General features: G+C 38.1%; 1 long non-coding RNA gene across 1 annotated transcript; it reads right to left on the bottom strand.

Annotated features, from left to right (window-relative positions):
* Positions 1-5,188: 5,188 nt before the first annotated feature.
* Positions 5,189-26,252, bottom strand: LOC308178782. The gene is made up of 2 exons (XR_013939964.1): positions 26,203-26,252; positions 5,189-6,119 (listed from the first exon to the last, which is right to left on the bottom strand). It is a non-coding gene; the product is annotated as an uncharacterized lncRNA (long non-coding RNA).
* Positions 26,253-26,281: the final 29 nt, after the last annotated feature.

The following is a 26,281-nucleotide window of genomic DNA, read 5'->3' on the forward strand; positions in this document are numbered from 1 at the left end:
AAAAGCTTTTACACCAACAAAACTATTTTCCATGCAAAAAGGTCATATAACTTGTGCATGCATATACGGAAACTAAATAATACCTTGCAAGTACTGTAAGGAATGACTTGAGGTGGAAAATACTTTCAATGATAAAAATAGGAAAGGAGAAAAAGTAATGTTTCAAGAATGTCATTTAATACATGCAAAATTAATAAATAAATGGTGAAATCAACCTGTGTTAATTTTGTAATATTCCTAAGGATATTTCACCAAACATTACTGAGAACTAGAAGCCAAAATCAAGTGTGATGAAGCTGAGGCTAACAAGGCTCCTGAAACAATGTATAAGACCAAAAGACATTTTTAGGCTTATTACAAAGATCTGTTTAACTCAAACGGAATAACTGCAAATGACCATGTTGGCAGTACATTTCATTTTGAGAAAATTTCATATGGTTAATAGTAATTACAAAATATGTGACAAACTAACACAGAGCAAGTGAGAATGTATCTGACAAGCAGATACGAGCAATTACACTACTGCTTAAAACTCCCAATTCTTTCTATGACAAGAATTTTAGAAACATTAAAAATATATATATTTCTTAATTAGACAAAAGCAGTATTTTGGCAAGATGTAGACACTGCAGTTTCAATGGAACTATTCAACTTAATGTCCCCTGATATTACAGATCTGATCAATCTTCATAGCCTTTGGTGAAATTAAGGGGAAAAATGTCTAAAATCGTATTTCTGGCTCACGTTTATTCACTAACTCTCATTCATTGTAATGACAGCAACTGCTGTTTGCTTTTTTAATCATAAATAGGAAGAAAAAAAATCTGTGTCAAAGTAAAAATATTCCCATCTCTATTCCCTTGACAACGCATAAACATTGCATATTGCACATCTGCTTTCGCTATTGCTGAATGGAAAAATATACTTAGATGCTTACTGAAGCTTAACCCAATGGAGAAATTAAGAGAAAAACTGAATGCAGTGGTGTGCTAATGAGACTGACTCAGTCTGTGGCAACAGCAAATGGGTAACTATCATGGAAGGACACATGGCTTTATTGGTGTCCCATCAAAGCAACAAGCTGAAGCATTCACCCCCAGCTTTTCATTTCACCCCGCGTCTACCATTGCCACCCCAATTGTGGGTGTGCATGTGGTCTATACAGGGACACGTGATTGCTCTCCCCCTGGTGTGCATCCAGACTTCTCCACCTGCTCTGGTTCATGCAGGGACTTGCTGGTTTGGGGTGCACACTGCTCTTCTTAACCTGATTCCAGGAAAAGCCCTGTCATCTGTAGGCAACAACTGGGCTGCTCAGAGGTTACGGCTGGTAGCAGTGTGCTCACAGTCCTACAGGCACCCTGCCAACCCCTTCTAAGCATGGAGGGGGTTAAGAAGAGGTGTGAGGACACCCATCAACTCCATGAAATAACAGTCTTCCAGACACAATTAAACATGTTGCAGAGGCTGAACCGTCTGTGGCTTCATTTTATTTCTTGATAAAGCACACTGTCTTTCCTTTAAACAGTCACCCTAGTATCATTATTTTTGTTATTACGAGACTGAGGAATCTTGGTTCTTGCCATGACCTCACCATGTTAAAATCGGTACAAATACTAGCAAAAAGGTGATGACTTGTGGTTTTAAAAAGGTTACAGCCTTTTCTAGTTTCAGCGCAGTACCTTGTTTGAAAGCAAGGGCCAGAGAGTCAACATATGGGATCTACTGCAACAAAGACAGTGCAAACAAGCTTCTTGGCAATTCAGAGTTTTCACAGGGAAAAAAGAACATGCATTTCCTTCCTTCAGCACACTGTGAGGTCCTGGTGGAAATACTTCATGATGGAGATATACCTAGTTTATAGTTCAGAACATGTCTGATTACAAGAAATGCCTTATATGAATAATTGTCTGCCAGATAAAGAGTACAAGACAACTAAAAGCATCATTTATATTGCAAAACGCATACCCGTATACATTTACATATATATTTGCAGTAATTATCATCTCTTTTGCACTAAACATTCTATGAATCCCTGTAATACCTCTGCAATGTAGTTAGATTGCTGTGTTTTTGTTTTGATTCACAGGTAGAGAAATGCGGGCAAAAATAGTAAAGTCACCTTTTTAGCATGATTTCACTATGTTGGTATTACTACAGTTCTGCAGGTGACATTCACCAGCAGCTAAGGAGCATTAAGAGCATGATACCAAACCCAGTCAACAGCTGGTGGAGGCTCTTGCCTCTTCCTAACAGCTTACAGAAGGAAGTACAGCAGCTTTGCAATAGGAAAACAATCCAACACACAGAGCTTAATGGGATTTGGATCAAACCTGTAATTCATGGAATAAAAGAGAAAACAAGACAAAAAGCTCCATTTGTCTCTGCGCTGATAAGGCTGGAAGTCAGTAAAGCTTGGCATCCCACAGGGGAATTAACAAGATCCCAGTGATCAACATCCTTGGTGTTCAAGAGTGAGTTATAAATGAGAGATCAGGAGGAAAAGATGTAAGCAGTTCCAAAGATGGCTATATTTTATTCAGCTAAATGGATACTTACATTTCCCAAATGGGAAAGTAAAAGCTGAACGTATCAGACTATTTTTCCAATGTAAATGTAAGTAAACACACATATGCATCAAGTGGATAAATACAGCCTCTCAGCCCGATCCCTCTCTCGCAATCATTCTTTCAGATGAGGCCATTAGTAAAAAAAAAGTTTCTTTAGTTTTGCTCCAAATTTTCACCTGTGAGTGCAGAGACATTTCTATCATTGTGTTCAGTATGGGACCTTGTTGTGTGCGCTCAGAAGTCAAAGATAATACAAGACCTGGAAAATACCTCAGTGTAGCATTTGCTCTTCTGCACCATTTTTATACATTTTCTCCTGAAAACATGGACGTCACTACTAGGATGGATGATGTACAATAGGATGATTGAACCCTGAAAGCTGAATTTTCTATACAGGTTTTAAAATGGTTCAATTAGGACAGACTGTCACGAAGTGATTAATACCACAAGGTGCCTATCATTTCTTTTAGTCATAGCAGAGCAGCCCATTAATCTGAAATCTGTATGGTCACAAGTGTCACTTGCTCCCACATTTATCCCTGGGGACCAAGAAGCTGTCTTTATAGGGAAATCAATACTGAGTATTGTTGTGAATACCTTCAGACTAATCAAAAGCATGGGTGACATGAGGGGGGAGAAGGATTTCATTAAACTTAAATTATTGGTATGGCATGATGGTACGATGTTAAATGGATGTCACAGTGCAGACAGCTCATGTTTAAAAAATACTCATTACATTTTGCCCTGGAGTAATGATTTATGTGATTAGGGTGTTTTCTTGATCTAACCTCTCTCCCTGTCTTAAAGTTTTCTACTGCCAACCATCTTCGTTACAGAGGAGCACCCTCAATGCAAAATTTATAGCAATGGCCAATTCTCTAGGAAGTTAATTTCAACATTAATGCTTAATTTCAGCAATGCTGCATCTGAGCTACATTCACGGATTCCTTAAGGACCATTACTGTATAGATTATTTTTTTTTTTAAGCACACTTAAATTCCTCTCAAGTCAAATGTAGTTCTTCTCATCCCACTCTTTGGTTTTCAGTCCAGTGCATGTTATGAGCAGCAGCATGGCAGTGAATTGAATCACAATGGTTTGAAACCACAATGTGGTGCTACATACTTTTGATGAATATGTACATGAGTATGTACCAGAAACCCAGTGCTTGTCTTTCGGGCTAAAAGACAGTCATCATGCAGTCATTCTACACCACTACATTCTACACACTACATTCCTCTACCAGTTGTAAAGGAGAACAAGTACAGCAGCATCTGCCAGCATATTCTTAGGCATATCAGAGAGTAGAGAAACTATATAATTAACAAGTCAGCACCCTGCAAGTACCCTGAGGCAATGTGGGAACTAAAAATGACTTGAGAAATGCAAGGAGTGGCAGAAGAACTGGTTATGATCATTCAAAAAAAAACGAATTTGCATTAAAGAACAGAGTGGAACTGTTGTCTTAGTAACACAGTCTGAGAAAGAAAACATTTCAGTAAGTTGGTATGCAATCACCCCAACATCTGCACGCAAAGGCAGGTTGGTGAGTCCCACATAAGCACCCAGAGTTGCTGGAAATACCTGGCACAAGTCACCTTGGAATTTAGCTAGCACCAGTCTAGATGGAACAAAAGCAGTTTGCTTTTTCCTCACGTCCCCTATTTCCCAAGGAGAGACAGAAAAATAAAAAGTCATGTTAAGACCAATTCAGTATGTTCTGGACTGGATTTGGGGTTTTGAATAAGTGCAAACAGCACAGACTGAGCACCCCAGCTTTTGCAATTATTTACCAGGTGGTCACCTGGGGCAGAGATCCCGGTTTGCCCAAACCCAACAGGAAGCTGCACCAGGCTGATTGCTGACCCCTCGGTGATGCTGCCTCTCCCCAAACACCTCTGCTGCTGGAGAGCGTTAGGTCCTCCTTGGGCAAAAGCTCTTCTTTCCGGTAATGAAACTCACTACTGACAAAACTCAGGCATCATGTGTGCCAGGTGTCATATTTGAAAGGATTTTTAACATTATGCATTTGGGGCTGCAAAAGATTGTTATCAAAATATTAAATAAGGAAATATGTTCAAGGGATGAATAGTACAAAAGCTCTCTGCCACTGAAATGTGTTTTGCAATTACCATTTGTTAAAAATGCACGCTTTCCTCCGGGCTAAATCATTTGCAGTAATTCAACTTACCTTTGTGGATACTTACAGAAAAAAATAGAAAGAAAAATCCCTCCGATCTGAAAATGAACCTTCAATAATAAAATTATTCTTTTAAAACCCCCACTGTTATTGTAAAAGAGCAATTAATGTACCAAATAGAAAGATTTGACTAGAGTGCTCAAAATGATCTCTTATGAGCAATCTTTTGTAAACATGTCCATATTTCATTAGCCTGTTCTGCAAATAGCAGAGAGCTCTGAAAGCTCTTGTAACAACAAATAATCTTTGCAGTAACACTTTGTTCTTCAGTGATCTGATGTATTGGTGCAATAGCCAATAATGAATTTCAGATCGTCTGCGATCCCTTGCTGGAATTTTAAATGGTGAGAATGGTGCTAGCGAGTCTGAAATTAAAATGTCTTTAGTGGTTTAAATGTAAAAGAAAGTTAATTAGTCATAAAAAATGGGACATGATGAACATGGTACCCCAATTTATATTCAAATCTGACTTCTTGTGGTCTAAAATAGAAGGCAAAGCAATTAACCAGCAAAAGCATTAACTGCTTGGGTTATTTAGTATATAATGAGCAAATGCATCCACCTGCCACTTTACTTTGCAATGCCGTTTTTCATTTACTGTTAATGCATTCATAACATTAGGTTTTGTTACCATTATGGTGATTAAAAATGAGGAAACTGAACCAAATTCTGCTCTCAGTTGCTCTGCAAGAGCAGAAGTTATTCTAGCATTTGGCCCATTGCAATTTCTGAATTTAAAATGCAGACAGTTTAGCAAAGATGTAATGTAACAAAGGATTTTGTATTTGAATGTCATTCCTTGCTGCTTGGAACAACTGCAGGTGAGGTTAAAAATAAACTGAGCCCAGTCTATCTGTAGTAAAATGTACAGAAGGAAAAAAAAAGGTGACAAGGTTCTGATGAGAAAATCCTGCTGGCCAAATGCAAACTCGGTAGATAAAACCCTGGCAGGGACACTGAGAAAAAGAACTGAAGGTGCTTAGCGGGAGCCTCCTGAAGCAGTTCAGTTCTGAAGAAGTCATACGTGACAGAGGTGGCTGGGAGGTTGCTCATGTTGCTGAAGGACGAGTGGTCATCAGGGTTGTTTGACACAGAGGTTTCCATAGATTCTCCTTTTCTGTCAAGAAACTTTTTTTTACCTGAGAGAAATTGTGGAGGTTTCAGTAACTCCACACAGGTTGCCTGGTGCTCACAAGTACTTTGCCTACCCTGCATGTGCCATAAATCCCGAGCCCCCACTTCAGTGCGTGCAGCCACTCTTCTTTCCAAGATTTCCTAAATGAAAGTCCTCGCGGAAATGAAGAACAGCAGTATTTAGAAAATAGTTCACTTCTCTCTACAAATAATTTCTGGAATAAAGAAGGAAATTAATCACAGTATTTATAACTACAGCTGAGATGACTACTGAATTTTAAGGTTATTTTCAGGATTGAATGCAAGTAACTCTCTTCCTTCTGTTTCATCACACCCCCACATTAGCTGCTGGATTTTTATTTTTATTTATTTTTTGCCTCTGGTTGTAGAGTTTTACTTAATATCACCTAAAATGAACCACCCACATAACCTTCCTGTTTGCATGTGAATTCCCTCCCCAGGACACGATAAGGCTGACTTAATTTGAAAGCTTGGCTGGTAAGATTTTCATGATAAAGCTTTATCAAGTTTATTTGAACATTTGTAAAAGTCAGTTGTTTGTAAAAATCAAGATGTTTTCTCAGTATTACAGTCTGATAATTCTTGAGTCTCATGAGAGACAACCTAAATCTACTTAATTTCATAAAGTTTCCTGGAAAAAGTCTATTTACAAAGATTTAATGGGATTAATTTAGAGTGCTTTTGAGATTCACAGGCACATGCACAAGGCCCACTTGGTTTCTCTAATCCCTGTTCTGGTGCTTTTCCTCACAGACCGTGCTAAGTTTGGTCAGTGAAATGAATCCCCCATCACACACAGCCCACCGCAGCTGCAGCCCCTCGGCATCACCTTTAGCAGTGATGACAGGTTCCAGGAGGTGGCTGGTGCTCTCCTGGTGCTCTGGCCAAACTGTATTTCATGTAATTGCATTCAGCCTAAGTGCTCTTACAATTTCAGCTAGATATGAGATTCTTCTGCATTCTCTTCCCAAGGCCATTTGGTGATCTCGTCGCTGTGAAATAGTTGTTGCAGCCCAGTCTGCTAGCCATACTTAGTGATGGATGAAATTATCTCACCGGGCTTTTAGTGCATACAAGTGTTATGCAAGGCCCTTAGAGATTTCTGAAGAAAAGCCCAATAGAAAAGCGCTGTTGTCGTATATTTTAAAACATCAGCACATTGGATGAGTGTCCCCAGAGAAACTTTTAAATGTGTCTCTTCTGATAACGTCCTTCAGGAGCTATCACCCAGAAGTATCGTGCTGGTTTTCACTGCCCCAAATCTCAGGTAAAGAATTGTAGGGAACAACTACAGCACTAGGGTCCGTACACCCGCCCCGGTAAGAAGGGCTGATCCAAATGGATGCAGAGTGTTACTGAAGGATTGCTAATGGCATTTAGTTCCTACTGATCTGAACAACCTTCCCATGGGACTGAGTCATCAGTGAAGTAGATAAATGAATGAGAAATGGATAGTTATTCATACATGCACCCAGACTACCTCTGTGCACATCCATTTGTGAGAACAAGTTAGAAAAATGGTGTGCCAAGCATTGCTTCTTCTGAGAGGGCAAGTGACTAATACCTAAATATCAATCCTGTTTTACTGCCCTTGCATCGCAGAGAGTAAATTAAATGTCTGCTATGTAAGAGGACTAATAAGATTAAATAGGGATTAATTTCAAGCTTCCATATATGAATTACAAATAGCAGGAAATAAAGCATAAGAAAATTAAAAGCAAAGAACTTTGTGTTGTGAAATATATCAAGAATCTGTAACAAAATATAATGACATTTTGGATAGTTGTTTTCATGTGCGTCATCTGCACAGTACTCCTCTTTGCTGAAATTATATATAATTTAAGAATTTACCAGCTGTACAGCAAATATCTCACACCGAGGGCAGGAACACACACAGACAAATAATAAGTCTTTCAGAAATAATAAGTCTTTCAACTGGCTAGACTAATTTTATTCTATGCAGTTCACTAATGAATAACTTGCATGCTAATGTAAATTAGATCAATTATTATTTTCATTTATATGAAGTCAGTATTATTAAAACAGTTCATCCTTATAGAGAGGAAGCACACCTGTTCTCTCCTCCAGCTTTAGGAGACTTTATACATTATTAATGCTAGATATAAATGCTTTGTCTCATACCTTGAACTACTGTTTTGTTTTTTTGTTGCTTGAATCCATCTTTCATCAATAAATTTGCATGCAAATTAAAGTTCTTTCAGTGCAGCTTTGTTTGTCTTCCAGTTTACCTGCATACTGATGTACAGACACAACTTCGAAGATTGATTCATAGGAAAGCCCTATGTAACATGCTATGTGAATTTAATGAAGCTATACTATGCAGAAGTACAGGTGTTTATTGTCCCTGTTTTTTCTTTTTAATATATGACAGACTCAAGTTTTAAAATTTGGAATAGAATAAGCTTGTATTTCCTCTGCCTTTTTTTTTTGTTTTAAAGTTCGTATGCTGTATCAACAGTAGCTACAGTTATTAATATAACCACATTTCTTTCTTCTAAAGAACAGTCTGTTGCTTCTGCCATTACCTTGCCAGGTATGTTTTTCTAAATTTGCAAAAAGTACTATGTAGCAAGTTTCAGTTCACTTGACTGGGAGCATTGACCCAGGACTGCAGCATCAAATGCAAGTAAGAAGGCAAGAAAAAGTGCATCTAGAGTCATCATTATGAAAATCTGCAGAGCAAAAGTTTTTTTTACACACTATCTCTGCATTAGAATGGACCCACGCTTGGGCTGATGCTGCAGTCAGTCGGGGCATGTCCCTCGGGGCCAAGCTGAGTGGTACCTTGCCTGATGACATTAACAGGTTACATGAGCAAAATACACCTCAGAAAAGTGGCAACAGATTGCTCATTAAGATTTGTGAGACTTAGAGCCTGGAAGACATGCTCAAAAAAAAAAAAGAACTGGGCAACTGTAAATAGATCCCTCACAATCGCAGCAAAGAAGCAAGAACATCACACCCAAATGTGAATGTCTCCATACTACAGCACACAAAGGGTTTGAAACAGTATGTTTGTGCGAACTAGAAATGCTAACTTTCTTTCACAGCAGGTGATATATGTAAATGCAGAATCTGAGCTGGGGCTAACAAGTTGCAGAGCTTTGGTGATCACCAAAACCAAAAGCATAAGGAGAAAAATGTAGCAGCAAAAATGAAGCTGAGCTTCTGGAATTCTTACCTAGAGATTTTTGCAAGAAATATTTAAAACCCTTGCAGAAGAGCTGGCTTTGTTTTTAAGTGCTTTTAAGTGCTTAACCTCTTCTGAAGCACTGAGAAACCTTCCTTTGATCTCACTAAACTTTGAAGCAGGTCAAACAAATGTGCTTCTTAGCATGTTACCCTCCTCTATCAGACTATATTTATATAAGAATCATGATGTTTGTATACTTTACAAAAATAGAGTGTTTTTTTTTAAATTAAGCCTAATACCTCTATCTCTCAAAAAAAAAAAGACTACTTCCGAGAATACTTAAAAACATTTCAACAGTTTTTACTATAGCAAGAAAATCCACTTAAGAATAAACACTTCATTTCATTTTCTTCTGTTACATTCAAGCAAGCCCCATTTGTGCAGATAGCAGACATCCAAACTTAAGGGCATCCATTTGTCATTTCTTACCTAATGCCACATGGCTCATATCATTAGCTGCATAGTACTGGAGAAATATTAGCTGGGAACACTGGCTTTTTTGTGACAGTCTTTCACATTTGACATTGAAACAGATACAGTTAAAGGAATGGCACCCTATTACAAAGCAATCACTTATCACAAAACTTGAATTAGGGCTGACGAGCAAAGTTGGAGGACAAGGAGTTCTTTGCATTTCTACTCTAGCTACTTCCAGCTACAAATGTACCAGTCCACATCCATACTGTCATCGAAACTGCTCAGCAGTATCTCCTACATAAATGTGAGCAATGGCTGGCTCAAAAGGAAAATGAATGGAAAACAAATATATTTGCCTAAACCTGTCAAGTTAAGACCAGAATATTGATTTCCAAAACTGTCAAGTGAAGACATGAATAGGAATGACCCTCAACTGAAATATCAATACAAATATATGTTTAATATATCTGAATGGGCAAAACATCTGGCTTTTGGTGTGCCTGTCAAAGCTGCAAGTTCAAATGGCATTGTAATGAGGTTGTTCAGGCATGCTTTTGGGGGACTGTACAACTTCATTTGTGAAGGCCAGCTAAAGTGTGAACATAGAAAACACTTTTCAAAAAGTGCGGACAGCGCTCGCTGACCTGCTGTGTGTTTGACTTTGTCTTTTAAAACGTAAATAAGACGCTCAAACGGCTACAGCTAAGAGAATGCGTAGAAATGAAATATTTTCACCAATGAAAAATGCACAAATGCTAGTGAATGGCACCAAGAAACAAGCAGCTTCCCCATCTGAGGCACTGCTGCTGACTGGCAAGACAGGAGCACAAACAGGGACAGTGAAAACAAAAATCCTGAACCAGCCACTTCTTTCTAGAGGCAAAAGGATAGTGTTCAAACAGCCATTTCACTGCAGTTGGACATGATATGTGAAGAATAATACCTTAAAGAAACATCCAAGATATTCAAAGGGAAAACTTCCAAATCCTAACTCAAGTGATTTAACCTAATTTGAATTGCATTACTTTTTCTCCCTCTCTGAACATTAATTGGAATTTTTGACAGATAGGTTTACTGTCAGTGAGATGAAAGATATGCCTGTCAGTTAATGTTTACAAGTCAGTCTTCTCAAGCAGAGAGATAAAATTAAAACCATTACCATACCATCAGCTTCAAACCAAACTTAATATCACAGCCGATACTTGGCAATTAAGTTGCATTAGAAGAAATTAAGCAAAGAATCCTTCAACTAGGCTAGAAAAGGAGCTTCTAAGCCTCAGCATGTTGTCCAGTCACATTTACACCACAGAGACTGGGAGTGGAGAAAGGGAGCCGGCCAGAGCAGTCACATGTTGGAGGTTCACAAATTCAGAGCCAGGTTCTTGCTCCAAACCTAGATGGCTCCACTCAGACCAGCTACAGATAAGACAGCGTGGCTTCGTCATCTTCTGGAGATTACAATTTACAGCTTGCTCTAGGCATGTGCTGCCACTGTGGATGGTTCTCTGCTATTCTTTCCCAAATTTTCACCTATATCCTGGCAGAGGCAGCTAGACAATTTGACTGTCCCCTATTAAAACAAGGCCTCTGTTCTCCAAGATGGCAGCAGCAGCAACCAAATGCGGCCTTGTTGTACTTCAGCTTCCTTGACCATCGCCACTGTGACACCCAGAAAAGGTCAAATGGAAGCTCCTGGGCTACAGCGACACCACAGAAAGGGTCTGCATGCACCCCGCCACTGACTGAGGAGGACTCTCCTGTCGTATCTCAGATTTCCCCGGTGCCCAGCCAGTGTCTTCAGCCTAAGTGCTGGGTGGGAGACGTAGGCCGCAGCCACGGCAGCTCAGTTTGCCTTAAGAGCAAGAAATGCTCTAGTAGTTATTTTGAGACAATGTGCCTGGGCCCAGTGAGTAATTGAATGAGACAAAAGAAGCCTGAGGCTCTTTTGTGGGCCCAGAGACAAAAATAAAGCAGGGTGACTTGCAATACTGATTTATCTTGCAAATAGCTCACATTGGCTTCAAGCATTTGTCAGGCGTGACTCACTTCACGGTGACAGGTAGAAAGGTCAATGTTTTCCTCTTCTTGAGCAGAGTAAACTGGGGCTGCTAACTGATAATCAGTTTTCCAATTACTGGCTTAGCAAAAAATAATCTGTTTTCTCCCATCTTTGGCTTGAAAAATCTGAGACTGTTGGGAATAATGAATTGTATTTTCAAATGCTTTAGGAAAATTAACTATTTAATATCTATTTAAAAGCATTCAGAAATAAATCGGTAAAGTAAAAAAGTGGGGGCAATGGAAAATACTGTCTGGGGCACATAGAAGAGAAACCTGGTGCAGACTTTTTAGCTTAGATATTATTTTTGATTATTGATTGTAATTGCAACCCAAGTCAATGAGCCTCAGTTACTTTTTCTTTCATGCTATACAACCTTGCTAACATTTCAATAGATTATGTTAGCTTATGTTAGTATACTCATTCCATTTGAATTGCCACAAGACTTTTAAAAGTAAAAACAAGAAAAATTCCATTATATGTGAACTCAAGTCAATGTTGCAGCCCTAAACTCCTTCAAAATTGTTTGACAACATGGGGGCAGAAGGGAGGGATAGTTAAAAAAAAGTCCCAGATCTTGGCAATTTAATAACAAAGCCTGAAGGCATTTGGTGTTTTTCACGAAGATTGAAATTTTCATGATAGAAGACAGTTTTCTTGGCCAGCTTATATTTAAGGGCAATGTTTTATCAAATCTGTTTAGAAGTCTCTTTTGGATGGATTTTTTCCTCTATGGCAGCAGGTACAGCAATAGATTTCAGCTGGACTCGTTTATGACACTGAGGTCATAGGGGTGTTGTGACTATGAAAGATAATCACAGATATTGCACTAGAAAAGCTTTCCCCTTGAGAAAGAGTGGAGGATATCACAAACAATTCTGCCTCCCATGTAAGGGCACATCATTAGGCAATCTGAAATGGGAAGCCTCAAAGTGGGTTAGATGAGAGGTCCAGACAGTTTTGTCCTTTGGGAAAAACTAAAATAGGTAAGCCACTTTGTCAGGTTCACCAGGCATAAAAGATTGCTCAGAGGTTTCAGCATGGAAAGGGTCTGTTACCAGTACCCAAAATGAAATTTTAGATGAAGGTACTCTATACAGAGTTTAATTATGTCTAAGGCTCTTTTCCTGTTTCAGATATGAATCAAATACAGACATCAGCTAAACCCACACCTGTTCAGACTGATTGCTTCACTTTTTTGTGTCCTCTTGATTTATTCTACCAGAAAATGTATGAACCCTTCACATCCTCAGGAATGGAATATTATTTTTGCAGTATCTTACAACCTGTTTGTACTTTATGATTGCTTTTATTGCATATACTCATCGGTTTGTGTCTATTCTTTAACCTTTTAAAAGCTCTCTGAATGTATTAGGAACTTGCCATAGAAACTGGCCAGAAAATGCCCTGGACCAATACTGTAACAGGTGCTCATTTTGTTCTAAAACTCATTTGTTTTAAAATATTTCATTTTAGATTTTTTTTTTTCCTGGGGACAAGCAGAAGCAGGTAGAATCCAAGTTAGCTTCTGCCAGTCCAATGCTCATGCATTTTCAGCAGCCAGCATAGGAATGAGTTCATTTCAAATTGAAATTAGCTTATTATATATTTTTTATTACTGGCTTCTGACCAAGTGAGAAGTATTCAGAACATGCTGTACAATTTATTTTTTACCAGCTATTTTATAAAAACGTTATGATCAGAATTATACTCTATTTTTGATTAATTCAGACCAGTAACAGAAGTTTGCAAAAAATACATCAGAATAATGAAATCCACTCTAATTACTTTGGTGAAATTATTCCATGAGACTTGCGTTCACTGTGCTAATTACAACATTTCAGTAGTAACTCATACTGTAGTACTTTATGAACCTGTTTGCTCTGTTTCAGTTAAGGTGTGCTAACATTGTAATGAAAAGGTCTACATTTCTGAGCATTTAAAAAAATGCAGCATAAGATTTTCATTTTATTTTTTTGCACTGCAGTATAATTTTGGTAACTTTTTGGGGGGTGGGGTATTATGAGGGCAGGTTTCAATGATGCAATGGCAATACCAACAAGAAAACTGCTCCGCATAGAGGGATAAGATGGCCAATAGGTAGGACAGGCTCCGCAGCAGGCAGCAGCATCATAGCCTCCCTTTGAATGATTTATGAGCTCTCTAGCAGCTTCCACTGAGTTCTGCATTTCAGAAACATGCCAGAGCAGCTGTTTGTAGATGTAGCCAGGCTTTGCACGTTATAAATAATAAATCAGTTATTTAGATAGTACCACACCCAAGTAGTTTCTCTGGACTAAAGCTGTTGTACAAGGGGCAGAAGTTGCAACAGCTTTGTTTCATCTGTGCCTGGAGACAACTGACAACAACAGAGGAAGAAAATGCAGTTTTCCCAGGTCTCAGCCCAACAGTCTTCAGAAGCCTGGATTCCTTTGGACTATCACAAAAGCAGAGAAAGCAACATACAGCATGAGAAGGGGTTATGAGTTCTGGCTTGACTTTACATGGACCAGTTACGCCAGAGGACAGCTGTTTACCTGCACTAATTTTCTCCCCATTACCCTTCAAGTAATGAGATATCCAAAGAGTTTAACCCAGGTTAAATGGCAGGTTGTGGCAATGACAGGCATCAGGGCAGGTGCTTAGCCAGAACCACTTAAGCAGCAGTAGTTGTATGTGGCTTGGGACACCACAAGGAATAAACTGGAGCAGGAAAGGTCTTTAGTTCCTTGCACCAAGAAGAGGGGAACATGATCTAAGCAGCTTCACGACAAGCCTGCCAAAAATTATGTACTAAATACATGCATGCAGCAGCCAACTGCCAGAGAGGGTGAAAGTTCCTGCTGTTCCCAGACTGAACAGAAGTGTGAACTGTAGGAAGCCTGCCCAACTCATATCGCTATGCTGCTGCTCAGCTGAAAAAAAAGGCCTGATTTTTTTTGGGGGGGGGGGGGGGGGGGGGGAGATTTTTGATCTCTTCTTGATCTTCACTCAGTACAAGGTTCTTTAGAAGATTCATGTCAATTCCTGCTGTGACAGCTTTAGAAACACTGAGACGAAGCTTACAGAATTGGGCTGCCTTGCTGCTTAGGTTGTTGGCAGCCCATAGGATGAACTGGATCTTCATTTTTTAATGAAGAAGCAATCCTGCCAAAAGTGTATGTAGGGAAAAGCAGCAATAGTAATTTTGCAGGCCAGCTCCTTTCTGGTGTCAAGGATAAATTTCTAAGTAATTTTACCCTTTAAAAAAAATTAAGATGGAGTCATGTTAGTTTGCTAGGTGGTGAGAATTTAACAAGGCTGTTTACTTCAGTTTCCGGCACTACCATTTCATTTTTTACTGTCTTGCATTCAGATCTGTTGCTTCTCTAGCCTTCTGTCCACAGAGACAGAAAAGGGCTAAGGAATGTGCTGCATTTCCCATGTACTTTCCCTGCTGCCCAGGAAGCCAAAACATGGAAGCATAAGCGTGCTCAGAAACATCTTTCCATTTCTTCTGCTGATCCAGAAGTTCACAAGTGTTTTATCAAACCTGACACAGCTTCTGCCAAAACTGGGACCCTCCAGAGCTTGGCTGCACCCAAGCCAGAGGTTAAAAATGTAGAAATTGCTTATGGCTGGATAATCATAATGAAGAAAAAGGGCTAAGTATTTTTTTTTCCAAGGGACAACTAAAAGAATATATTAGATAAAAAACAAATGATAATTATATTGAATCATTCTAATGAAAGTCATCTAAAAGCATTCATTTCAAAATGAAACAGTCTATATTAAGCTATCAGAAATGCAAATGACTAAAAGCACAATAGAACATCTGTGGAAAAAGCACATTATCTTAGTGTCAAATACCTTCATGAAATGCAACCAACTTTTTAGAAGAGAAAAAAAGATCCTTTTGCAGAATGTATATTGAATTTATCAGAATTAAGGAAATTCTACGAAAGATGACACAGTATTGTATCGCTCCATTTTCTCTGTCAATATTTAAAAGGCTTTTTCCATATTTATTTCTGTTATGGAATAGGAAAGCTCAGATGTACGTGACACAGAAGTGCACAAATTCTCTACAGCCCAAAGCAAAAGCAAGCTCTCTTCAGCTATATAACTGCCTTATTTCTTTCCTTCTACTAAGTATTAATTACAGTACTCTGACATTCAAAGCTTCTAAAAGAGAAAGCCAATATCATGATATAGATGTTGAGTGTACCTTATCTGACTAACTGGTCTAACTTAGCCTGACTAACAGTTTGTCAGAAACCTTCACAATCCAATGCATAGAGGTGTCTCCCCTAACACTGGGACTATTACCAATCCGAAATTATTTTTGCACTAAGATGGGGCAGCATCCTTTTCCTACTCTTTGTTTCCAGTCTAAACAAAGGCTGTGTAGATGAGGAGAGGAATTTGATAAACTGCTGATAAGTGACCAACTTTCTGCTGACTTTATATTATATTGTGCAATATTGCAGACAACTTTGATTATTGTCAGGAAACTGGACCATGACAAAAAGCATACCTTCTTATACAATAAAATGATTCCTCTGTCTTTGATTCCTATCTTCTGGCTTCACTAAAGAAATACATTTTTCCCTTAGCAGTTAGAGCTGTGATTTGAGGATGATCTACGACAGGAGCCACATACCATTCTGGGGCTCAGACAACCCGGCCTTCTGAAATAAAGAAGTTGCCTCTTTCCTGCTGGTATCATAAACAGTTACAAAGAGCCTGAAAGAATAATTTAGCTAGCAACATAACTGCATGAAGCAAAGATGAGAAGGGACTATAGGAGAAAAAAGCTACCACAGCTTGACTTTCAATCTCAGCTTTATTTACAGTTATGGCAGAAAGCAGTTTTTGACTTGTAAGCTGATCAAATTTGATCTCGAATTCTATATTTGTTTCTCTAACTTCTGTTAATCTATTTTCTAATCATACAGTATTTTATAAACAGCCTGAAACATGTAGCACATGTAGCAAGTTGAAGAGGTGGGAATAGAATAAAGTATTACAGCTTTCATTTGCTGCCTGCTAAATCTAGATAAACACCATCAAAACAGCTACTCCAAATGTACAAAGGGATCAAAACAACACCTTTCAGAATTCTCCCAGGTTTTGCAGATATTGCCAAAGAAAAAATATTGAAATGAAAAATTAGATAATTGCAGGTTGATGTCCCTTTCTCTCTCCCAGTGTTCCTCACTAGTTAGACTCACAGCTACATCTCTTCAACATCTTTTCCTCCCCACCTCTTCTAATGGAGTATATTAGTCCTTAATGAACATGCTACCATATGATCTGTCCTTTGATGATAGGGCCAAGGCACTTTACCATCTTGTTTTTAAGCATTGATAGTAAAGACCATACTGAATGCTAGACACTAGTAACAAAAAGGATTTCCAGGACTGCAAATAATTTTTCAGACTAAAAGTACCACTCAGGCTGGATATTGCATCTTTTCATAGCAACACACTGGGTTGTGTTTAAATGATCCACCTGGATAATTTCCAGACATTGTTCTAGGACTCTGTTCAAGCCACGGCATAACAAACTCAACCACAATGTCAGGAGGTCTCTAAAGGGATTCACCAGCAGTTACTTCAGCTGAGGTGATCCTGAATCTCTGATACGCACCAAGAAACCTCCTTCACCAACGGGGATGTAACATGAATGGTTGTGTGCAACCACAAGCAGGCATATGTTCAGCTTGTTTTCACACTGTGTGCTCCTCTTACATATTTTAGTGAAAGATGAGGCTGGCATACGCCAGTCATTCTTTACTGGCATCTAAGCCAGTATTTACCATGATGATTACTACCTTTTCCTCAGAGAAACTTGATACTTATAATTCTCCTCACTTTCACGCTGTGGCACCAAATGATGTATATTCAAACTGATAAAAACCATTAATATGCACAGATATGGAGAAGAATCTGCAAAGCAAATATCAAAAGAAAATAACTTCTAAAATAGGCCAAGATGCTCTGCAGTGACATTCAAAAGGAAAAAGCCTGTATTGCATTGGAATAATAAACACTATTGGATGCCAAGTAAATAAGCCACCAAGAGAAAAACTTTACTATGTTAGTCCTTCTGTCAGTCCATCTGTCTCCTTTCACTCAGCTCCCTCACCTTGTTTCTAATATGCCCTAGAGTAACAGTGGTTTCCTTCAACTGCAAAAAAAATATTTTCAAATATTCAAAATATCTGCATTATCAACACTACTCCAGTGTTTCAGATCTTAAATTGACAAATATCCAGATATGCATGCAGTTGTGAAAAAGTTTCCATCATGGTGTCCACAGAAGCTAAAATTTGTATGTATAGACTTGAATTTGCAAATCCAGATTGGCTGTATGTGCTGCTGCCTGACACTTTCACGTGTACTGGTAGGGTCCTGTAATCAAATTTAAACTCTAGATTACTTACATTGAAGACGTACATTATATTAGAATCATTACTCCAATCCATCAATTTCTTCGTTATTCATGGTTTATTTTGCTTAAATATGTTCCTTTAGTTTTATTGTCGATTTAACCTTCGAACAATCCTAAATCACAGGAAAATAAACAGGAAAAAAAAGCTAAAGCCTGCATATGAGTAGCAAGTCTAACTGATCTGTTTTTTAATGCTTTGAAGGCAAACTGAAGCTGCTTATTTTTCAAAGTTATTATGGGATGTTATATTACATTATATCTTGAGAAAATGAACCATACATTCCACGTTGTACTGTATTTTAGACATTTTCATTGTTTCAGAACAAAGGGGACATTCAGATGTTCTTCAGACTAAAAAGTCTATATCGCTTCATGTAAAGAATGCTTAAAAGAAGGTCAAAATTAAAACATTTTCTTATTCAATAGACATGGATTAATATTAATTATAGCATTTAAAATATGAAAGAAAACAAAAGGAACCACAGACTACCAGAACAAAATAAGGAAGCCTAAACGGTATGCTTTCATATATTCCTACCAAAAATATTGTGAAGCTGACACACTGAAGTGTTTCATCCTGACAAAACACTAGTTTGCTATGGGAAGATTTATGAAGGATAAAACCAAAGCTTCAGTTGTGGCTTATGTGTTGCTCAATTAATTTATGGGATGAAAAAACTTTGATCTATTTGCCAGTGAGATAAAGGGCCAAAATACCCTGGAGTGGGTTGATGAGTTTACACTTAGAGGCTCAATAAGTGGCTACTTCTCAACTATGTAGTCTTCACGTTTATGCAAACCATTTCACACCCATTTTTGTAATGGGATGAGGATCAAGGACAGATAAACTACGTAAGGGGTGAATGCACACATAACCCAGCTGCGTGCGCAAAACTGCCAAAACTGCGTGGGAAATAAAAATTCACTGATAACAGAAAGAAAATGAGTAAGAGAATGAATACACATTTTACCCAGCAGGAACTTTCCTCCCAGTGAAGCCTGTCTGTGCAATCTCGCACAGAACTCTAAAACGCACTTCTCACCACTGGTATGTTAGTGTAAATTACTGCTGGGTCCATGTTCGTCTGCCTCATGGCAATTAGGCTTACTCAATTTAAAGACCATTTTTCTTTCTAGCTCTCAGGAAGAAGGAGAAGAAATGCTGCCAACTTATCCACTGCGCTTCAAAACTGCATTTGAGAATAGTGAAGCAGAGAAAGTCCCAATTTAATCTACTGCAATACTCATTTTGAGCCGATCTTACCCTTTCCAATTTCCTTCTCCTTTTATAACAGGCACCCAACTATGAAAGCCCTAAATTGAGAATAATGAATCAAATAACCTTTGTCACGTAATTCAGCTGAAATCTTCTCTCAGCCCTACTTCCCATGATGCTATTAAAGCTTGGGTGTGTCGCTGCCCTACTCCACAAATGAGTTTTGTCATCCATGTGGGCAGAATACAGAGATGCAGTTAACCAACATAGTGGAAGCCATGGTGTTATTGACCCCTTCTCTGAAGGAGCGTCTCAATAGAACTGTTGAGAACCAAATAATCCCATTTTCATTTTCTTAAACGTCCCTAATCCATTGAGTTAGGTATGAAAAAGTAATCCAGAGCAGTGTTAACACACCATCTGAATAAACAATTCAAACACAGGTTGATGTTTGTGTCTTACTCAGATTAATAGACAATAAAGTATCTTCACTTTTACCAGGTTTGTTTATTATCAGGGGACACAGACATGTTCAATAGGGAAACATTATTTAGGTTAAACTACTCTTCATTGTAGAGTGTTATTAAATGAAGAAAGGCAACCAGAAAATGGAATGAAAGTTTTTGCTAGCTTAATGGCCTTAGATTAAATTTGTTTGAAAAGGTGACTAATACAATTCACAGAACTGAACGATCAGTAAGGCAGGTAGATTGTTGCTCAATTTCCCATATGGTTTACTGGCAAAAAGGAACAGCAAGAACCATGCAGTCTGCATTTGTTATTTCCTTGCTGAAAGGGAATTAAAATTTGGCATCGCTATCTCTGCTCCAAGAAAAATGACAGTTAACACATTAGTTCTCTAAATCTGTCTACAAACCCAGCTCCTGGACAACAAGTCATAGTAATATTAAAGCAATTATGAAAGATCAATATAACTGAAGTCTATAATTTCAAGAATACACTGTAAGAAAGTATATACCTTGAATCTTCATTGCTCACCATGAACAATACTTCAAGAGTAAATATTCTGAACATTAGTTCAGAAAAGTACATAATCACATTGAAATTCCATTGAGGCAATGATTCAACAAGTACAACTTTCTCAAGTAATGAGATTTTACTGAATAGAGTAGTATCAGTGAAGGAATCCATTTTCTTGCTTCCTACATATTTCTCTACAGTGGCAAAATAAAAGAAAGTGAAAATGAACTACGCCAGGCTCTTGAACATTCAAATCTCCAACTAGAATAAAAATGCAAACAGGAATGAAGAGCAAGTCCAAGTGGTAATGTAATACTGAGAACACCTGAGCTGACAATGATAAAGCATGATTTCAGTTTCTTCTTTATTAAAAACAATGAAGGAAACCACAACTACTGTTAATTTCCAAAAGTTTTTCTTTTTTTCCAAATTAGCTTTATTTTGCACCATCAGACTACCTGCATGAATTTGATTACAGTGATGAGATGATCGATATTGTTTAGGTCATGTCTTGTTCTAATCCTCAAGGAACCTCAATAGCACTTGAGTGTTAAAATCCAGGCTGTGCTATTCATTACTTTGAGTGGATTATCATCACTGCCAAATATTCGCAGTAAGCTAGTCTTTGTTCCTAAGCCAGAAAATTTTAATTGTTTCTGCTTCAGCAAAGTTTTAATAGATACATCCATTTCCTTTCCAGTCCATTATTTGATTAATAAGGGGATGAAGGAGGCCAGATCTCTTATGTTAGTAAGTTGTTGGACTAGCAACTTGTTATTAAATGTACAACTACATGAAAATGTCAGGAATGAAGTCTATTCCCATGGAGATTAGGGCCAATAAGCTGCATGCCATGACTTCTGGAAAGCATGAAACTGCCAACGCATCCAGTACAGGTCTGTGGTGCTTTGCAAGATGCCATATTCAACTACCGTCAGTGTTTCAGAAAGATGGTTTACAGTTTATGGTTTGTTCTACACAGGAAATATTTACAGCTACGTGTTGACTCTTGCCAATATATAGATGTGCAGTACTTAGTTCCACTCCATGGCAGAAGCACATTCACCAATGCCACAGCTACCAAAAGGACAGAGTAGGGAACCGGATAAGCAACGTCACCATCCTAACAGGTACCAGCAATACCCTCCCCTGTCAACCACTAAATCAAGAGGTACAAGACATGAAGCAGAAATAGATGTTCACCAAAGCAGCATTCTGACAGTCTTCAGAACAAGCTATACAAGATAGGAACTACTGCTTCTAATAACTTGTTTCAAAACAAGACAGTTCCCATCTTGGATAGCTTAACACTCAATGATCCTGTACTCAAGACAGTAGACATTTCAAGAATCCATGGAGGAACATCCTCAGGAAGCTGTTCAATATTTCTGCCAAACTAAGATTAAAATGGAAGCTGGATTGAAAACTGTAGATATTCCACTTGAATAATTGCATAAGGAATAAGAGAAAGGAAAATGGTAGACAAGCTAGCATCAGCGTGCAGGATTCTAGGATCCAAAGAGAAAAAAATAGGAGAAACCTGCAGGTAGAGGGAAAAATACTAGTCAAACTTCTATGACCATGTAAAAAGAAGCAGATGCACACAGATAGCAGCACATACATTTCTCTTGCATAATGGTGCAATCGCCATTCATACATCCTAGGCCTTCGCCACACACTCCCAAACCTTTGCAAATAAACCTCTGACAGCATCTACTGTTTTCCATGAAACAAGGTATAAATTACACACAATCAACATTTGCAGGCTTCCTGGGGAGCATCAGCAAACAAAAGTCATAAACAGATGCAGCTGGAATTCACTGCAGGATGTTTTTATTTGCCTGATCAGAAGGAAATAAGTCTGCTTAGAATTTCCCAAACTGTATCAGTGCTAGCAGCTAGGCCTTGGGACACATGCAGAGCATAACAGTTTGGGTTTTTTTTGAGGAGATCATACATGGAGGGATTAACATAGCCAACGAAGGTGGACTCTTCAGTTCAAAGTCTTGAAGTTCATGGCTTTTGTTTAATGTTCAACTGTCATGCCATTCCATTATGCTCTGTATATCCCAGACTGTTTAAAAAGGTTCCACATAACAGAATAGTCAGCACAAATACTGCAGATAAAAGCTGCAATTCAATCACTGCAGTGAGAAGTAAGCTTCTGTAAGACCCAACCAGTAATTGATCAGTTAAAACTTTACAATTTTTCCAAAGCTAGATGACAATTGATTAATCAATGCAAAAAAAACCTGCAAAACCAAGATCCAAGACTCTGGTACTCTCAGCATCTAAATTCAGTATTTCCATGGCTTCCTTAGATTAGCTTTGAAGGTGGCTATTTTACAGACTTCATTATGTTATACCACTTGAAGCTGTAGGGTCTGATGAAAAGAAATCTTACTTGAGGTTGGAATGCCAGCATACCTCTACACCTTGCTGAATTTTGAAGGGTAGATAACAGTTATTTCATTCCCCACCTGATTTTCTGTCTCCTATTTATTACCAGCTGTTTCAGAGAATTAAACCATCTGCTCTTTGAAAAATGAGTATTACTGAAAATAAATAGTTTAGCCTTGGCAGTAGGTTCATCCACTCTACAACATGTCTTACCATTACTGCTTCTACTAATAAGATTAGAGCTAGAATATTACATCTGTCAAGAACTTTCATAATTGCTTTTCAAAGTGAAGTATGGTTCAGATCAAAATTGTTAGCCAGTTGTTGAGTCTGTGCTTAGCTTTTTCAAGTGTCTAGAAGAGTGATTTGCATGTAATGCAAGCAAAGTGAGAAAAGTGATAGGCATAGATGTTTATTAGTTTTATGTTACTTGAAGAGAAATACTAATGGACAGAATATAAACAACAGCCTTTGTTTTCTGTTTGTAGTTTATGAAAACTGGTTTAGATCATTCAAATGCTGAAGCTTCTACTTGGCTGTGCAAACCAACCAATGGAAAGAAACATTTGACTTTAATGGACATTAAATAAAACCCTACATATATAACTGACAGCTCTGACTGGAAAACTTGGGATATTATTCATTTCATTGTTGATATTTCCAGTTAATAGCCTTTTTACTGTATAAAAGGCAGCAGAGTTCAGTTGTGTGCTCTGCTCATACTTGAAGCAAGTCACTTCTCATTAGTTTCTAGGTCTGGAAAAAGGCTATAATCAAGCCTTTGAAATCAGATTTACGCAGGGGTATAGTCCTCATTACTGCTATAACATTTAGATCAAAATACCATTTTTCACAGAACCTGCAGCTGTTTGTACACAGAATACTGCGGGCAGATCATACTTCCCTTAAAACCAAAAATTTGCGGGGAGGTTAGAGTATCTTTGATTGCCTAGCGTGGCTTTTGACCTGGAAAGTAAACAGAGCCACTATTGTAACACTGCTGCTGTCTTCCTCTTCACTTGCACAACCTTTTAAATAAGGATTTCAGAAGGCATTAGGAACACAGTAATCTTCACAAATTCCTTCTGAGGTAAAAGTCTCTGGTGAGGTAAAAGGCAAGGATTTTCAGATGTTGGAGCCTGGTGTTATCTTCTTAAATGTCTCAGGATGTAATGAAGATGTCAGTGGGATCTTCATCACTTCTGAAAAATTAGGCCAATTATTTCAGTTCCAACTCAATGCAGAGCTTCAGAAATCTGTCCTGGAAAATGTCAGCCCAATACTGGTCTTAGTGAGTCAATGATGAACAAGTTTAAAGGCTTGGGAGCACCACAGACATTTCAAGGGACTGCAGACGAGAGCAGAGACAGTTTCCTTTTTCACATGTCCTGTGAAGTGATAAGTCTGCCTCTTCTCAAGACACAAGGCCCAAAGTAAGCTCCCCCATTTGCCCCAAACCAGGCAATTTCAGCCAAGAATCCCATCTCCCTGCCTCATGCTCTAACACCTAGAAGCTTCTACTGTCATTAACCTCTTTCCCACACAAAAGCCTGCATAGAAGCAGCCCTTTCTTCAGGTTATTTTTCAAAAGATAGTGCATCTCAAGCATAATGGCTGGAGCCATTGTAAGTTTTGATGGACTCAGCAGGGAAAACTGGAACGAAGCATCAGATGGCCTATATACACAAGAGGCATTGGACTTTTTGGAAAATTTAACATTATATAATATATGAAGTCATTTTTTTCTGCTATGCTTCCTGTCTCCAAAGAATAAAAGCTTACAGCACTGTTAGTTCTGGGGTAAAATAGTAGTGGTTAGGAGAAAGTACTACATGCAATGGTCACCATTTTTGGCTCAGGGGATGAATAAATATACCACATTTCTTTCAGGCAGCAAACAAAGATGAATTACTTAAAAGTAAGGCAAAGTGAAAATCAATCTGCTGAATTAAAAATATGTTAATATTTTAATTGACATATTGCATGTCAGCAGGAGTAAAATGAAATAATCTGTCTTTCTGAACACATGATCATTTGTGTTGCCAGAAAACTGTTCCTGTTTTTTAAAAGAGAGGAATGTCTCTCCGTGCTTCTCTATATATGGAATATGCCATCCCCCTAATGATATAACTATATATAACTATACCAGAGAATGGAATTTATATTCATGAGATACAGATGGCTTCATAATTCACTAGCAATGGAGGCCTGAGTGAGTAATTAGGCCTCCACTGCAGAACTGAATATAATTCCCAATATCGGTACAGTTGGTAAATAAGTTACATACGGAGACTTAGGTCATCTTACTGGCTCTACTTTGACCTACTCTGTGACACAGGTAACCTCCCCTCCACCTCTTTTTCCCAGCTTCTACTATATCTTTTAAGCCTGGTAGGTTTGGATTTTAAACTTCTATCTCTAGGTTTAGAAGGGAAGTGATTTTCATCCTACATACAATACAGCTGCAAAGGGTCCCAACTATGACTGAGGGAAATCCAACAAGGCAGCTGAAGCACATGCAAAATTGTGATACCATCCATTTTTATTTCAAATTAGCAAAATTCAAGTCTTTCACTCTTTGAGCCAACCATAATCCACATGTACAACTCTAGATACCACCATGACTGCAAAGTGGTATTAGTCTCACATCACTAGGAATTCAGATGTACAAACCAAGCTAGAAATATTAAATCTTGTGCCTTCAGTCACCAAAGCAACGCCTTGCTGAGATGTGTAGAAAGTATTGCTTCCATATCCCTCAGAGTCCACTCGCTTCTATTTTAAGAATTTGATAGATTTGGTCAAGGTTTATTTAGTCAAGGTTTTAAGGTATTAATGAACACGTATACGAAGTATAAGGATCTATATCTCAATGATCGTTGAAACACATACAAATAACCCAGGGGAATTAGTAAGGAAGAGTTATACATTTTACATAAAGGGTTTAGATGGCACAGACAAACTACTTACTAGGCTTAAAGTGTAAGGCAGTACCAAGCAGTTAGATGAAAATTTTTATATTTAGACATTTGTTAGCATCTCGTGATAAGGCAAATCACGACCACATACAGAGCAGACTGAATAATCTGGAACCATCTTCCCCCACAGTTGGGTTGTTAGCTTTATTCTTTTGGTTTCTAATTCACAAACTGCAGACTAAATAACCTCAGGAGCAACTTAAGAGGAGCTTCTTAGCAATTCAGAGAGTAAGACAGCTTATAGAAGTGAACTTATAAATGACTGTTCAATAGAAAAGCATCTTACTAATACTTCTTGAAAAAGCCTCTGCAAATAAATAGTCAATCTACTTCATCACTGACAGAAGTCAAAATCATTATAAGCATGAAGGAAATTGTGTCTGTCATTTTTATCCCATCCAAGATATACACTACATCTTTTAAAAACCATGTTGTGCCTGTTAAAAACATAAAAGGAATTTGATCTGGTATTTCTATTTATGTAAGGCTGAAAAGCTATAATTAAACAGCCACATGGAGAAAACAAGTAGCATGCTACTCCATTATACTAAAGTAAAAAAAAAAAAATAAGACTTACATCAGGATCTTGAAATATACATCTTCTGAAAATAAAAATTGGAGCACTGAATAAAAACTATAGTAGCTTATCCCACCAC

The sequence above is a fragment of the Anser brachyrhynchus genome, assembly GCF_964034855.1.
Source record: "Anser brachyrhynchus genome assembly, chromosome: 16".
Lineage (NCBI taxonomy): Eukaryota > Metazoa > Chordata > Aves > Anseriformes > Anatidae > Anser > Anser brachyrhynchus.